The 13,752-nt window shown below is 42.4% G+C and overlaps 1 protein-coding gene and 1 non-coding gene across 3 annotated transcripts in view; both read left to right on the forward strand.

The window, feature by feature from the left end:
- The window catches only part of SLC35F1 (solute carrier family 35 member F1), a 352,348-nt gene that overhangs the window by 329,741 nt on the left and 8,855 nt on the right, over window positions 1-13,752 (forward strand). The gene's annotated exons all lie outside the window — the stretch shown is intronic.
- TRNAS-AGA lies at window positions 8,848-8,919 on the forward strand. The gene has a single exon. It is a non-coding gene; the product is annotated as a tRNA-Ser (tRNA).

The following is a 13,752-nucleotide window of genomic DNA, read 5'->3' on the forward strand; positions in this document are numbered from 1 at the left end:
TCGTGGCTGTGTATGCCTTACAGCAGCAGCAGAGTAGTTATGACAGACTGTGTGACCCACAAGCCTGAAATATTTACTGTCTAGCTCTTTAAGGAAAAGTTTGTCTGCTCCTGGGCTAGGCTCTTGGAGTCCTTCTCTGGGCTCTGTGTGAGACAGCCTAGAGACTTTGTGGCTGTGTCTAGAGGGATGGTAACCTCCTCCCTATTCTGTTGGCCAGAACTCAGTCACCTGGCCCCACTCGATTGCAAGGGAGGCTGGGAAATGTAGTCAAGCTGTTTGTGCAGGAAGAAAAGAAAATAAGTTTAGTGAACAACTAGCCAGTCTCTGCCACATTTAGCAATTTTCATTTACCAGAAATACCAGAAGGATTAGAGAAGTCGGGGATAATTTGTGAGGCAGGTCCAGAGTTACAGCCAGAAGTCAGAATTCCTTCTACATGAACCTATTCATAAACTGCATGTCACAAACAGATATTTTGAACTCATAGCAAGATATTTTGAACTCATAGCATCAGGGCAAGCCGTAAAGAAAAATGGAATGAGCTAGAAGTGTTGCAGCAACTTCAAATGGAAAGGCTTGTGGTTGGACTGGAGGGTAGCCAGGAAAAACCAGCTAGCTGTCTTCCAGGAGAATGTGTGGGATGTGTTTGTCATCAGGGTGTGTAGTCTGGCCCCCTCCTGCCCACTCAAGGCACCTGATTTTGTCAGCAGATCTGCATAGATCCATCTCCCATGGACCAGAACATTAAGGACCTACGCTCACAGAAATCAGAGCATTGGTTTGCTAAGATGCTCTGAAACATTACAGGCTAAAGCCGAGGCACCACTCTACACATCTCTAAGGGCTACCCTAGATGGGAGACATTTTTAAGCACCACACTGAAAGTTTTGAGAGTTTTTATTTAATTCCTGCCATGAAAGATAATTAATACTAACCCTCCATCATTTCCTGACCTCTGTTGTGCTGTTTTTATAGTGTCAATTATTTTGATAGTTAATTTCTATTAATATAATCTCTATGGCGTTAAAGCCGTATTTCCATACTCACTACGTTTGCTATGCCATCAGTCTCTGAAACATAGGCTCTTCTGTTCGGAATTCCTAATTTTGATTTATCTCTTATTCGGCTGGATTTCATCACTGTTGGTATTCAGCAAGCAGAACTGCCATGCATGGTTGTGCAGGCTGTCAACAGTGCTATTTGCCCATTGATAAGGAATATTTTCCAGCAGATGGTAGTCAAGTGCCTTGAAGAAGCGGAGAATTTATAGTTACTGCAGAAGTGGCCTTGGCCAGTGGTGAGTCTATCAGGAAGTATTCTTTGTTTCCTTGAAAACACTTCTTACGCTTGTACTCAAAGGATAACTTTTTTAGGTAACACTTTCTTTTATTCAGAACTTTATAGATATTGAGGGGGTTTTTGTGTTTTGAATCATATAATGTACCACCTATTAAAAATAAATAAGTAAATTTTTTTTAAATGAGCACTGCAGCCAGTCCTTTCCAATCTTTTGAGTGACTAGATTTTATCATTAAGTAATTTACTTACGTTTGAGTAATTTTTCTCCCCAAGAGTCCACAAGTGTCGTATCTCTGGGTTCTTTCTGTTTTTGACTGTCTCTGATGTATTTACACTTGTAGGTCAGCTTGGTCTATGACCTACCCCACTCCCAGGGGTACAACCATGGTGGTCTTGACTTGCTTCCCCAGTTCATCCCAGAGATCCAGATAATGGCAAGTTCCGATTCCCCCCTGCCTCCTTGAGAATAGGAGGAAGAACGGAAGGGTTTCAACCCTGGATGTGAGTTCCATTCTTCCGTTCCCCCCATGTTAGGGTAAGCAGTTATTATGGCATAGAGCTGAGAAAATTTCCTTGACTTTTCCCTGGGTTTGCCTAATCACCTCTTAATCAGTTCTCTCCAAACTGGACAGATATCTAAAAGTATCTTCACCAAAATGCGAACATGAGTCCAAGGGCAGACAGAATGGCAGAATTGTCGCAAGCCTGAGCCCGAGTTCTGGAATCAGACCACCTGGATGTGAATTCCAGCTCACTCCCTACCGAGGGGTCCCTACCCTTTCTGTGCCATGAGTCCTTTGGGCAGTCTGCTGAAGCCTGGATATCCCTTTCTCAATGGTTTTAAATGTCTAAAATAAAATACATAGCATTAAAAGCAGGCTGATTATATTAAAATAAAGTTATCAAAATATTTTTAAATGTGATGATATAGAAATACATCACATTGTTGATATACAAACCACAAGATATGGAAGCACTTCAAATAACTATTGTCATTTCAAAGCAGTGATGAGTGTAAGCAATATTTGGAGAGATCTGCACAGCAATTATAATGTGATATGAAGATACTGTGATTTCTGTTGGTGAGAAAGTCCAAGGCACAGCAACACTAGTGTAGCTCACTGCTTACATTTTTGACGAAGAAATGCTAAATATCAGCTAGAGATCAGTGAAAATGAAGTTCCAGGTTTCCTGTCCAGGTTTGCAGACCCCCTCAATTCTATATAGGAACCCCTGATGCTACCAGTCCTACACCTTGGGCAAAAATTACTTCACTTCTCTCAAACTCAGTTTCCCCATCAGCAAGACGGGGGTCACAGTAGTGGATACTGCATAACTGGTAGCATCAGGGGGCCCTTACAGCAATGAAATAGTGCATATACATTGCTTTACATGCATGTAGATACACTTACACACTGTCAAACACCCTATAAATAGTGCATGTAAATCCACTTTACATACATGTAAATAGACTTATACAATGTCAAACACTCTGTAACACCATCATTAAGGATGGTAGAGTTTTGAGTCCTTATATCTCATGCTCTTCACTTAAAAATACTGGATCAATTATGTGTTGCTAAGACACTGTATGAACAATTTGCTGTTTTTATAATCATAAAACAAAGTTATTTTCAGTTCAGAAATGCATAAAGTTAGCAATCCCCTCAAATAAAAAGGAAATCTCAATATGAATTTGTGCCATTGAAAAATGGGACAACATTGCAACAAGATGCTGATTAAAAGGTTCTAAGTGGCTCATTCTTGATTTTAATTGACAACCATGACAAAAATTAAAGGGTTTCTCTGTGTCTGTTTTCCTCATTCTTCTTCTATAACTAAAACTCTTGACTCATTACATTGCCGAGCAGTGACTTAGTCATATGCTTAATTTCTTATTTAAATATATTTGGAGATGTGGTTTTGATTTTTAAATAAATACACTGTAAACCATTCTGCGGGGCCTCACAGTTAGCAGTGTCACTCAGTTTAACTTGAATGTAGATCTTGGCTCCTTGTGTCACACCCAGTTCCTTCTCAATGCTGGGTGGAACTGGGCATCTGTGTGCAGGTGTGGAGCTGTTTCCCGGTGCTCTGTGGAAGTCTCAATCATCATGGGTTGTACTGCTGTTGTCTTTGTGCATGAACCAGTCCCAGCTTTACATGAAAGGGCAGACTTTATGTAAGAGGTAAGCACTAAGCTTCAGATGACAGGGGCCACACATGTCTCCTTCCCTGCTGGATCCCTGATGTCTGGCACAGGGCCTGGCACGGTGGGTGTTCCACAGTTATTTATTCAATGAAAGGCTTACTTCTCCAAGAAACATTAAAGGTCAAACTTGTTATCTAGGCTGACCATTATCTAGGCATTTTCACATAAGAAGCAAAAAAGCTTTTGATTGATCTGGACTCTTTACATCTCAAGTTGATGAAACCAGCTGCAAAGTAAAAAATTTAGATCCCATAATAGCAAGTCACTATTTTGACGCATCCTTTGAATCGATGGATTGCTTAGGGAACGTCTCAAGGGAACATGGTTGTTAGAAAACCAGTTTAGTGGCATAACTTTATACCTTGACATGGAACGGAAGAATGGAACTCACATCAAGCGTTGAAAATTTTGCTAAGAAATGTATCCTATTTACAGAAAAAAATCATATCTAATATTCAGATTTATTATTCAGAAGTCATCTCACAGTAAAATTGTGAAACGTCCTTGTCATGTTCTATATTTCTGTGTCTACATCTGTATTGATGTGTCTGCAGCCACAGAGGTCTGGAAACAGTTCTGTAAAAGACCAGATTATAACTATTTCAGACTTTGCAGGCCAGACGGTCTCTGTCACAGCCACTCAGCTCTGTCCAGGGACATGGCTGTCTTCCAATAAAACTTTATTTACAAAACCAGGCAGCTGCCAGATTTGTTAGTTTACTGACCCCTGATGTAGACTGTAACTGTCCCTACAAACTTTTCCCTAACGTTCAACACCAGGAAACAGCCATTTCCTCTACAAAGTGTGTCATTAATAAAGCTGCTGAAAGCACAACACAAAATGCTACAAATTTCTTTGCACTTCAAGTGTGTGGACTTGTTTTCAAAGCTAATTGCAATCATTTCTGCCCAGTTTTAGAAAACGTGGAGTATCTGCCTCCCATTTGAGTTCTTGATGGCATCGAAGGCCGCATCTCTTAGTTTTGTTATGAGGATGTCTGTGGCATGCAGACCGTCCAGTGACATGTCTTCAGTTTATTGGTTTATTGTTTTCATTTTACGTAAAGGAATGAGTGGGATGCCACTGCAAAAGAACAGCCCTGAGCTAAGATGAAGGATATTAAAGCCATAGCTTACAGAGAAGAATGAAGCAAAGGCATCCGGAGACAGGGAGCACATTCTAAACTGATTTTATGCATACGGTGTGCACTGGAAGAAACAACAATATCAGATAATAACAATACTGTTATCCAAATTAACTTCCCCAGAATCACGTGTCCAGAGAAAAGACGCCATTGTGTATCCGCACAGGTTAATTTGACCATAAAAAAGGTCATTACCAAATGACAGCTCTCCTTGTGGCTTAGGGATTTCTCACTATCTCCCCAAAAACTATGTATTGAGAGAGACATATAGAAACAGATAGATGGGTTTAGCAGTGCACAGGTGTCAAGTTTAGGGGACACGTCTAGAGTTTGATTTTTAAATTGTGTTTATATAATAGTAACATAACCCAAAGTTCACATTGTTTTCAAGTCAAGACGTTAGATAACTAATTTTTTTAATGAGGTACAAAGTTTAATTTAAAAGGGAAACAAGAAACAAACAGTGTTGTTGAATGTCTGTCATATTTTTATATCACTTCATGGATTTTAAGTATTATACAATGCTGGGAAAATGTAATAATGATGTAAGGTTTTATGACAGAATGACCAAATATTCCAGGTCCAGTGCCTGTGCTCCTCAGTGATAGTCTGGAATTAAAAAGTGAGTGTTCAGGGCTACTTAAGAGGTGACAACTATTTATCAGCTACCATGGGTGAAGAGTGTCACCTGCCTTATCAATAAACAAAGGTCATTGCAGCCATCAAGCCATCAGCCACTGCAGCTGCCCCAGCTGTGCACCCCAGGGGCTTCAGGATGGAGAAAAGCAGGATGGTGGCCCCTAGACAGTTAAGGTCACATCAAAGGAATGATTTCAACCAGCCCAGACTCTTGCTTCTTCCCACACACAGAAAAGCACTAAATTCATTAACTTGAGGTGTTTGCAGAAATCTTTTGATGTTCAGCTACCTGGCTTGTTTTTGCAAAACTCCTGTATATCCTGGCTCCTCCCTTACCTCTTCAGAACACTCACTCACAGCTGTCTTGAGAGCCTGTCTCCTGGGCTTATATCCTTAGAAAGTCCACTGAATAAAACATAATTCTCAACTTTGAGGTTGTACATTTTTTTCAATCGACAGTATCAAACTTCTTATGTAGAAAAAATTGATTAGCTATTGAAAGCATAATATGACGTCTTCCTTGACAACTTCCACATCAAGATAATCTTTACAATACATTTCTCATCCTTTTGTTTTTCTGTCTCTCGTGCCACCACTCGGTACACATGAGAGAAGGAATGAGGAATCTCAGTATGGTTGCAGGAGAGCTCATTTTTCATTTTGTCAAGGGGTTTCCCCCTCCTGCAGCTGGGATAATATTTCTTGATGCCTGTTCATTTCTGTGAATTGAGAAAGAACAGGTTCCAAATTCATCAATAATCCATTAAAGTTGTTCCAAGATACGTTGAATTAAATAAAGTTGAGTTCCCCCTAACCCCACCCCATGCAATGAGAGAGGTGGATTGCCCTAGAAGCTTGAATATAGGGTATGGAAGAAACAAAAAGAATTACATTGCAATGCAGTTAAGCAAGTAATTAGGAGGTTGAAAGAGAATCAGGTGGAGTGTCAGGTGCTCTGGGCACTGTGTCAGCTGTCACTACAAGACAGAGCCCTGAATCCTTTACTAAACCTGCCCACACCTTCTGCATCCTCAGCCCCAAGTCGTTCACCATGGTGCTCCATGCTTCTCTGAGGGGCTGGTTTTCTGAAACTGAAGTGAGATGATATACATGAAAATACTTTGGAGAAAGCGGACTGCAGCTTTGTTTGCTAAGATTATCAATCTTAATTTAGAATTGTATTAACTGTACTTTCCTAAACATAGTTCTCTTCTTAGAACACTTCTCAGGTTGCAAGAAAGGAGACCAACAGAGAAATGGGAGAACTTTATGGATTAAATATTGGCAGGAATCATACCTACAACCGCACACAGTGTATGCTAGTACTATAGGTGATGTTAAGAGTAAATCCTCTTCATTTAAAAAGATGATATGTTCTAGGAGAATAAATGCACCATAAGAAATGCTTGGAAGAGAATCGCACACCCTCAGAACAGTCAGCTTCAGAAACTGAGAATCAGTCTCGGTGTCTCTCTTCTTCACTCCTCACACTTAATCCATCAGCAAATTCTGTTGATCCTCCTCCAAATTAGATTCTCTTCTGTTTCTCCTGCCACCATCTTGGTTCAAACACCACCACCTCTCACTGGGATCAAAGGTCTCTTGGTCTTCCCGCCTCCACTTACTCCTCTCTACAATTAATCGCCCAATGGCAGCCAGAGTGATTCTTTTAAACACCAATTAGATTGTGCTCTTCTGCTGAGTACCCTTTAATACTTCTTTCTCATTGCGTTTCGAGCAAAATTCAGAGGCCCTGCTGACCTCTGAGGGCCTAATCACGGTGCCTGTGCCCCACGGCTCCCACCTCCGCTCCGGATGTTTGCCCGCCGTACTGGCTTCAAGTCTTCTTCCCAAGAGGAGATTAAGTATAGCTTCCTCATGAGTTATTAAGAATGTGAATAATGTAAATCTCATCAAGCAGTGCCTGGAACAGAGCAGGCACTCAAGTGTTAATTACTGTTAAGTGCTCAACATCAGCGGCACTGGCTGCCCTCCCGGTGCTGGTACCAGCCATGCCCTTTCCTCCTCCGCACCTGTGCGCTTGTCCCTCTGCCTGGACCTGCTCTTCCCGCCCCCTCCCACGGCTGCCGCTTCGGCTTCTACAGTCTCAACTTCATGCCTCCTCTTCAGAGACGACCTCTCTAACTCTCTAGATGCCTCCCACCGTCTCTCTCATCATCCTGTCATGTATTCGTTTCCTTCGGATGATTTCCCAGAATTGCATGACAGAGGAATTCCTTGAACTTAGTTTTTAGTCTGTCTCCCAAAATAGACTGGAAACGAGGGAAACTGGGGAAATGCGCAGTCCCCAGTGAGGCAGCCCCGGCACGAGAAAAGCTGTCGAGATGCTCTCAAGTCACTGACAGGCTCTCAGCAATCACCCTGAACTTGAGGAACGCGTGTGCTTGTGCCAAGACCCAGAAGGGCTCTCCCAGATGTCCCACCGCTGCTGAGAGACCAGACGCCACCACCCCCGGTTCCATAGCGGGGGACGACATTACAATCAGGCACTTCAAGCAACTGTAAGCAGACCCAGCCCAGGAACAAGGACCAAATCACACTAAAAGGGAGTGTCAGCCGTAGGAGGTTGAGGGTCAGGCTCCAGTCCCACCAGGCGCCCCCACTCAGACACACTCTGCAGAAGCCCTCTCTGGCCAGGAAGATGGTGGTGGAGGAGAGCGGTGTTAGTCAGACATTTACTGTGCCAACAAAGGAGGCAAAGAATAAATGCAAGGAGTTACATCCATTTTATTTATTACCATGTCCCCAGCACACGGCACATAATAGGAGCTCAGTAAGCATTTCTTGAATGGATGGATAGTGAGGTAATAATTAGGGTCGCAGATCACAGTTAAGCTCAGTTGTTGAATGAATAATTTATTACTGAGTCTATTAGTAACTATAATTAGCTGCTGTAACCAATTACCACAAACTTTGGTGGCTTAAAACAAACAGAAATCTCTTCTCTCACAGTTCTGGGACCAGAAGTTCAAAATCAGTTTCACTGGGCCAGGATTAAGGTTCAGCAGAGCCGTGTTCCAACGAGCGGCTCAGGGAGAAGCTGTGCCTTTCCACTTCCGGCCCCTGTGGCTGCCACCGTTCCTTGGCCTGTGGCTGCCACCGTTCCTTGGCCTGTGGCTCTGTCACGCTGGTCTTTAAGGACAGCATCTTCAAATCTCTCTCTCATTTATCTTCATATCCCCTGCTTCTCTGATCTAAAATCTCCCTTTGCCCCCTCTTGTAGGATGCATGTGACTGCATTTAGGGCCCACCTGAATAACCCAGGTATATTAGCCTGCTCAGGTTCCCAGAACAAAAGACCTCACGGCAGGCGGCTTAGACAACAGAAATGTATTTTCATACTTTTGAAGGTTGGAAGTCTCAGATCAGGGTCCAGCAGGGCTCAGTTTCTGGTGAGGGGTCTCTTCCTGGCTTGCAGACAACTGCCTTCTCACATCTTCACATGGCCTTTCCCCTGTGTGGCACATGATGTGGGTGGGGGTGCAGTAGGAGAGAGAGCTGTCTGATTTCTTATAAGGACCAACCTGGGGGGAGGGTATAGCTCAGAGGTAGAGTGCCTGCTTAGAATGCACGAGGTCTTGGGTTCAATCCCCAGTACCTCCATGAATAAGTAAATAAATAAGTAAGCCAAATATCTTCCCCCTCTAAATTTTTGTTTAAATAAGGACTAATCCACCATTATGACCTCATTTAACCTCAGTTACTTCAATAGAAGCCACATCTCTAAATGCAAACACTTTGGGGGTCTTAGCTTCAATATACAAATTTTGGGGAGACAGGCACAATTCAGTCCATAGCACCCAGGATAATCTGTCAGCTCAAAATCCTTGATCATATCTGCAATGCCCTTTTCCCAGATAGGGTGACTAACATTTGCAGGTTCCAGGGATTAGGATGTGGATGTATTTTGGGGTCCACTTTAAAGCTTGGCACAAGGAGGAAGCAAAACGAATTGCTGCACTTATGTATACTCATGGCTGCTCAAACCTGACTTGTGTCATTGGGGAGGAGTGGCTCAAAAGTAGTAAACAAGGATAAAGCCGAATAGGAATTTATGAGGATTTCTGAAACTTATATAATTGTCACTGTAAGAAAACTCAACATAAGTAAGTCTAGACTCTGAGCCTGTAAACCAGGGTTTATTATTTGCATTGACAAAAGAGCCTTCCTCTCCAGATGCACTGATGGTTGCACTCTTTTTTTAAATTGCCAGTTCTATAAATGGATTTGCAGTTCAACTTGATGCATTCTGAACTTTTCAGAAAGGGCTATTGAGGAAGGTTTTTATATCTATCTTTGTTTTAGCATTTACTCTTTGTGATGTAAAGATAAAAACAGCTGCCATTTATTGAACATTTACTGTGTGCCAAGCATGCACCAAAAGTTTTACACATGTTATTTCATTTAATGCTCACAGTAAGCCCATGCAGCAGGTACTATTAGTATCCTCTGTTAATTGATGAGCGATTAGAGTTATGGAGAAGTAAGGAACTTGTTCAAGACCATAACAGGAAAGTGGCAAATGACATATGCAAACCCCGGCATTCTGACTCTAGAGCTCATACTGTGAATTGCCCCTGGAATCTCCTGGAAAATATCAAACTCCATTTCTAAAACTTGCCATGGAGAGAAATTGTTATGAAAGTTTACATCAGCATCTCCTTTCATATAACAGGTTTTTGTGTTATTAATTATATTGTCAGGACTCTCCAGAGACACAGAACCAATAGGATGTGTGTGAGTATCTTTCTCTGTCTCTATATAGTCCTATATAAATCTACCTATCTTCCAATCTACAGGCAGAGATATAGGGATAAGGACAGAGATAGGATTATTTTAAGAAGCAGCACATGCAGCTGTAGAGGCTAGCAAGCTGGAAACCTGGAGGGCAGGCTGGCAGCTGGAATCCCAGGGAAGTGCTGGTGTTGCAGCTTGAGTCCAAAGGCAGGCTTCCATCTTCCTCAGGGACCTCAGTCTTTTTCTCTTAAGACCTTCAACTGATTGAACGAAGCCCATCCACATTATGGAGGGTAACCTGCTTTACTCAGGGTCTACTGGTTTAATCTTAATTTCATCTAAAAAAATTCCTTCACAGCAACATCTAGACTGGTGTTTGACCAAACGTCTTCAGTACTATGGCTAAGCCAAGCTGACACATAAAATTAACTATTACAAGTCTATGTCTTCTCAACTTGGCATCCATATGCACATCTCCTTAAATCATACTTAATCTCAAAATAAAGACAACAACAGGTCATATTTTTGCTTAACATGATACAACTAGCCTGCACGCTACTGAAAACACACTAACCTTTGACTCAGAAGAGGATGCAAACATCTCGGGGGGTGTTCACACTTCTCCTTAATATCCTGTAACTTAAATACTGTGATGTAAAGTTAGCAACTCTTAAATGCTATGATGTAAAGTCAATATATCTTATATGATAAGGAGATAAGAGAAGAGAAGAAGCAGAGGTATTTTATACACACACAGACAGATGAACATATTTATAGCAAAATAAGGAATAAATACTCGTGACAATTACAGTCCTTATTTCTGGAACTGGTCATATTACTATAGCTGGTACTTATAGTTACCTTCTTCCAATACCCATTCCGTATTCCGCTTGTCATCAGCAAGTATCTCAGCCAGCTCTGTGGTTCTTTATCTGGTGGGGTGACCCAGCCTTCATTCCTGAAGATTCGGGGCCATTAGTAGTCCTGCCTGGACTCTTGGGTTGTTGAAGTTTTCCATTGACTTTAATCACAGGGCATGGCAACACTAAGAGATGCCTAAGAGTTTGTCTGTATTCCAGACATACTCTGCCTTGCCTCCATCATGAAACAGCAGCCCGATTTTCCCTTGGTTACCAAGGTCAGCCTTGGTAACAAGAACTCCCTTCTTTGTTAATTGAGAAGCATGAAGAGCCCAAAGTGGCCGGGTGACAGTCTTAACTTTCAGGTCAGTAGAAACATTGTTGTGTCTCTTGGTGGATGTGTTCCTCCCTTTGGAGGTAAGACTTCTAGATCAGCAGAGCATCAGGTTGCAGTGACAGGAAGCAAATGTTTTACCGGTGGGTCACTAGTGGGAGTAGTGAATGAAGCCCCTCCCATCTAGTCTCTTGATTCCACTGTAATGGAACAGATATTCTTTGAACTGTGTTGAGCTACAACACTACCACTTCTATAATTTAAGATCTTTCACCTGCTTTAAAAATCAGTCCCTTGCAAAATGACTCCAGCCCAGTGGGTACCTCTGTGTTGTGTAGAGGGAAAACAGACTGTCACATGATGCAAGAGTCCAGACACAGGAGTGAAGGCCACTGCTCAGTGTACCTCACACACAAATGCGATCTTTTCTCGACTAGTGATAGTAAGAACCACGCGTGGAAAGGCAACATCAATGAGCCATCCAATAGCCTTTGTTGTAACTGAGCCTATAATTAAACACTCCCACAGACCAGCCCCCTTTTATTCCACTTCTGGCTTGGTTCTCATGGTCTTCTTTTGCTGGACTGCAGAGAATAGAAATCTGCATGAGCAAGGATTTCTGTCAATTCATCAAACCAAGTGGAAATGTCTGTCATATAAAAGATAATGACAGAAATCCCTTTTTAGCTCCGTGTTGCTGTACTCATTTGTGAAACTACCCCCGGGGGAAAGTGTTTGCCCGTAAAAGAATGCTCATGGGCCTTAGAGGCGACTGGCTGCACAAATGATACTGCCAAATAAATGGCTTTGCACACCAAACAGAAAGCCTCATAAACTGAACTCAGACTGCACTGGGGGCACAGCCTGGCCCTGGGTGACAGGCCACGGGGAGGCAAGGGCCCTGGCTGCCGCTCCTCTGCTTCACGTGATATTTGGAGGGTGAGTTGTTTCCAGGTATTTAAACCTTAGTGATGCCTGGGTTTTCTCATATGGATAGAGAGACCATCTGGCATTTTGACTGAAGCATTCATTGATTTATTTTCTGTCTTGATTAGATTAGCATGGACTGGGGCCTTTTTTCCTCTCTCCTGACTGGGGAAAGAATGGGGAGGAAGGGGTGGAGGTAGCTAGTCTTTGTCTCTGAAAACTCCTGGTTTTGGTGTTTCTCCATACATTGTGTGCCATGCCCGCATTTGGTATTTTCCATTTTATGACTTAGAAAAAAGAAATATTGCAATATTTAGCTGGAGAGATTTAGCCCCTTTTTTTTTCTTAAAAAATTGAGGGAAAAGGAGGAAGAAAAGAAATAAGAGGAGGCAAAAGTAGGAGGCAAAAGCAATAATAAGGCAGTTCCAAAGAATTTGAAAAACTCAGGCCTCCTCTCTGGGCAATTTATTTCCAGTTCAGTAAACTCAGAGGCAGAACTTTTGCATTTTTAATGCTCTTAATAATAATAAAAATGATTTTGTTAGTTTAGTGCAGAGCCAAAATTAGGAGGTCAAGCATCAGCTTGTTTATGTTGGCGTTTCCGTGGAGCCAGGTCTGTCTAGTTTCCTTGCCCTGAATAGCAATTGGCTCAGACTTAGCGGCAATAGATCAGGACCAGGCAGAGTCTTTGGTCACAGGATCCCAACCAGGCCACGACTTACAGCCTGCCCAGCAGTGACCAGCAGCCTCCTCTGGTTCTCTCCCCACCATTCCATTCCCAGGGTCAAGGTGTGGCCCGCAAGCCTCTGAGACTCACACGGCTGCTGAGAGATGCGTTGTCCTGGGTGAGCTGTCCTCTCTCCCTCCTGCCCCAGGACACTCAGCAGATTGGCTGTTGTCCAAAGGGTCCACCTTTCAATCTACATATCGAGTGGGGACTCAAGAGCCCTTGGGCTCCCCTCTCAGTTATAAAATCTGTAATATTTGGATGGAAAAACCCCAGCATTGTATTGAATTATGATTCACTCTTCTAATCGGCATTTTGCTTAACCTCATCACTGATGAATCTTTGAACGACTCTGGTACCTAAGACCTCCAAAATGTGTAATCTGGTTCTGTTTTAAACAGAGTCAGGCTTATTTATTCCTTCTTGGTCTAGAAATCATGGTTTAGATGTGCCGGTTGATATATCTTTATATGTGCATTTTACTGCACAGAAGGTGGTAGCCCAGGGGAAAAGACACTTTGTTTTACATTGCAGAGTATTCAGGACAGTTTCACAAATTTAAAGTCTAATTTTTCCCAGGCGTAACTTCTGCTAAAATTGCCAGGGCAATCTCCCTACCGAGAAATTCTTCCCAGCAGCTCTTGAATCTCACCTTTGCCAGCCTGTGCATATAACCTTGGGAATGACCAGTCACTGTCCTTTATCGTTCTACTTACTCATGGATGCACTGACTTCTGAAGCAACCGCCAAGTTTGCAGAGTCCCGACTCTACTCTCTAGATGTTTTCTGCTAATGAGTTTGAAAGATGGAAAGATTTACTTACATCTGTATCTGTTTAAAAGATCTGAGTA

This window comes from Camelus ferus, chromosome 8 (assembly GCF_009834535.1).
Source record: "Camelus ferus isolate YT-003-E chromosome 8, BCGSAC_Cfer_1.0, whole genome shotgun sequence".
In the NCBI taxonomy this organism is placed as follows: domain Eukaryota; kingdom Metazoa; phylum Chordata; class Mammalia; order Artiodactyla; family Camelidae; genus Camelus; species Camelus ferus.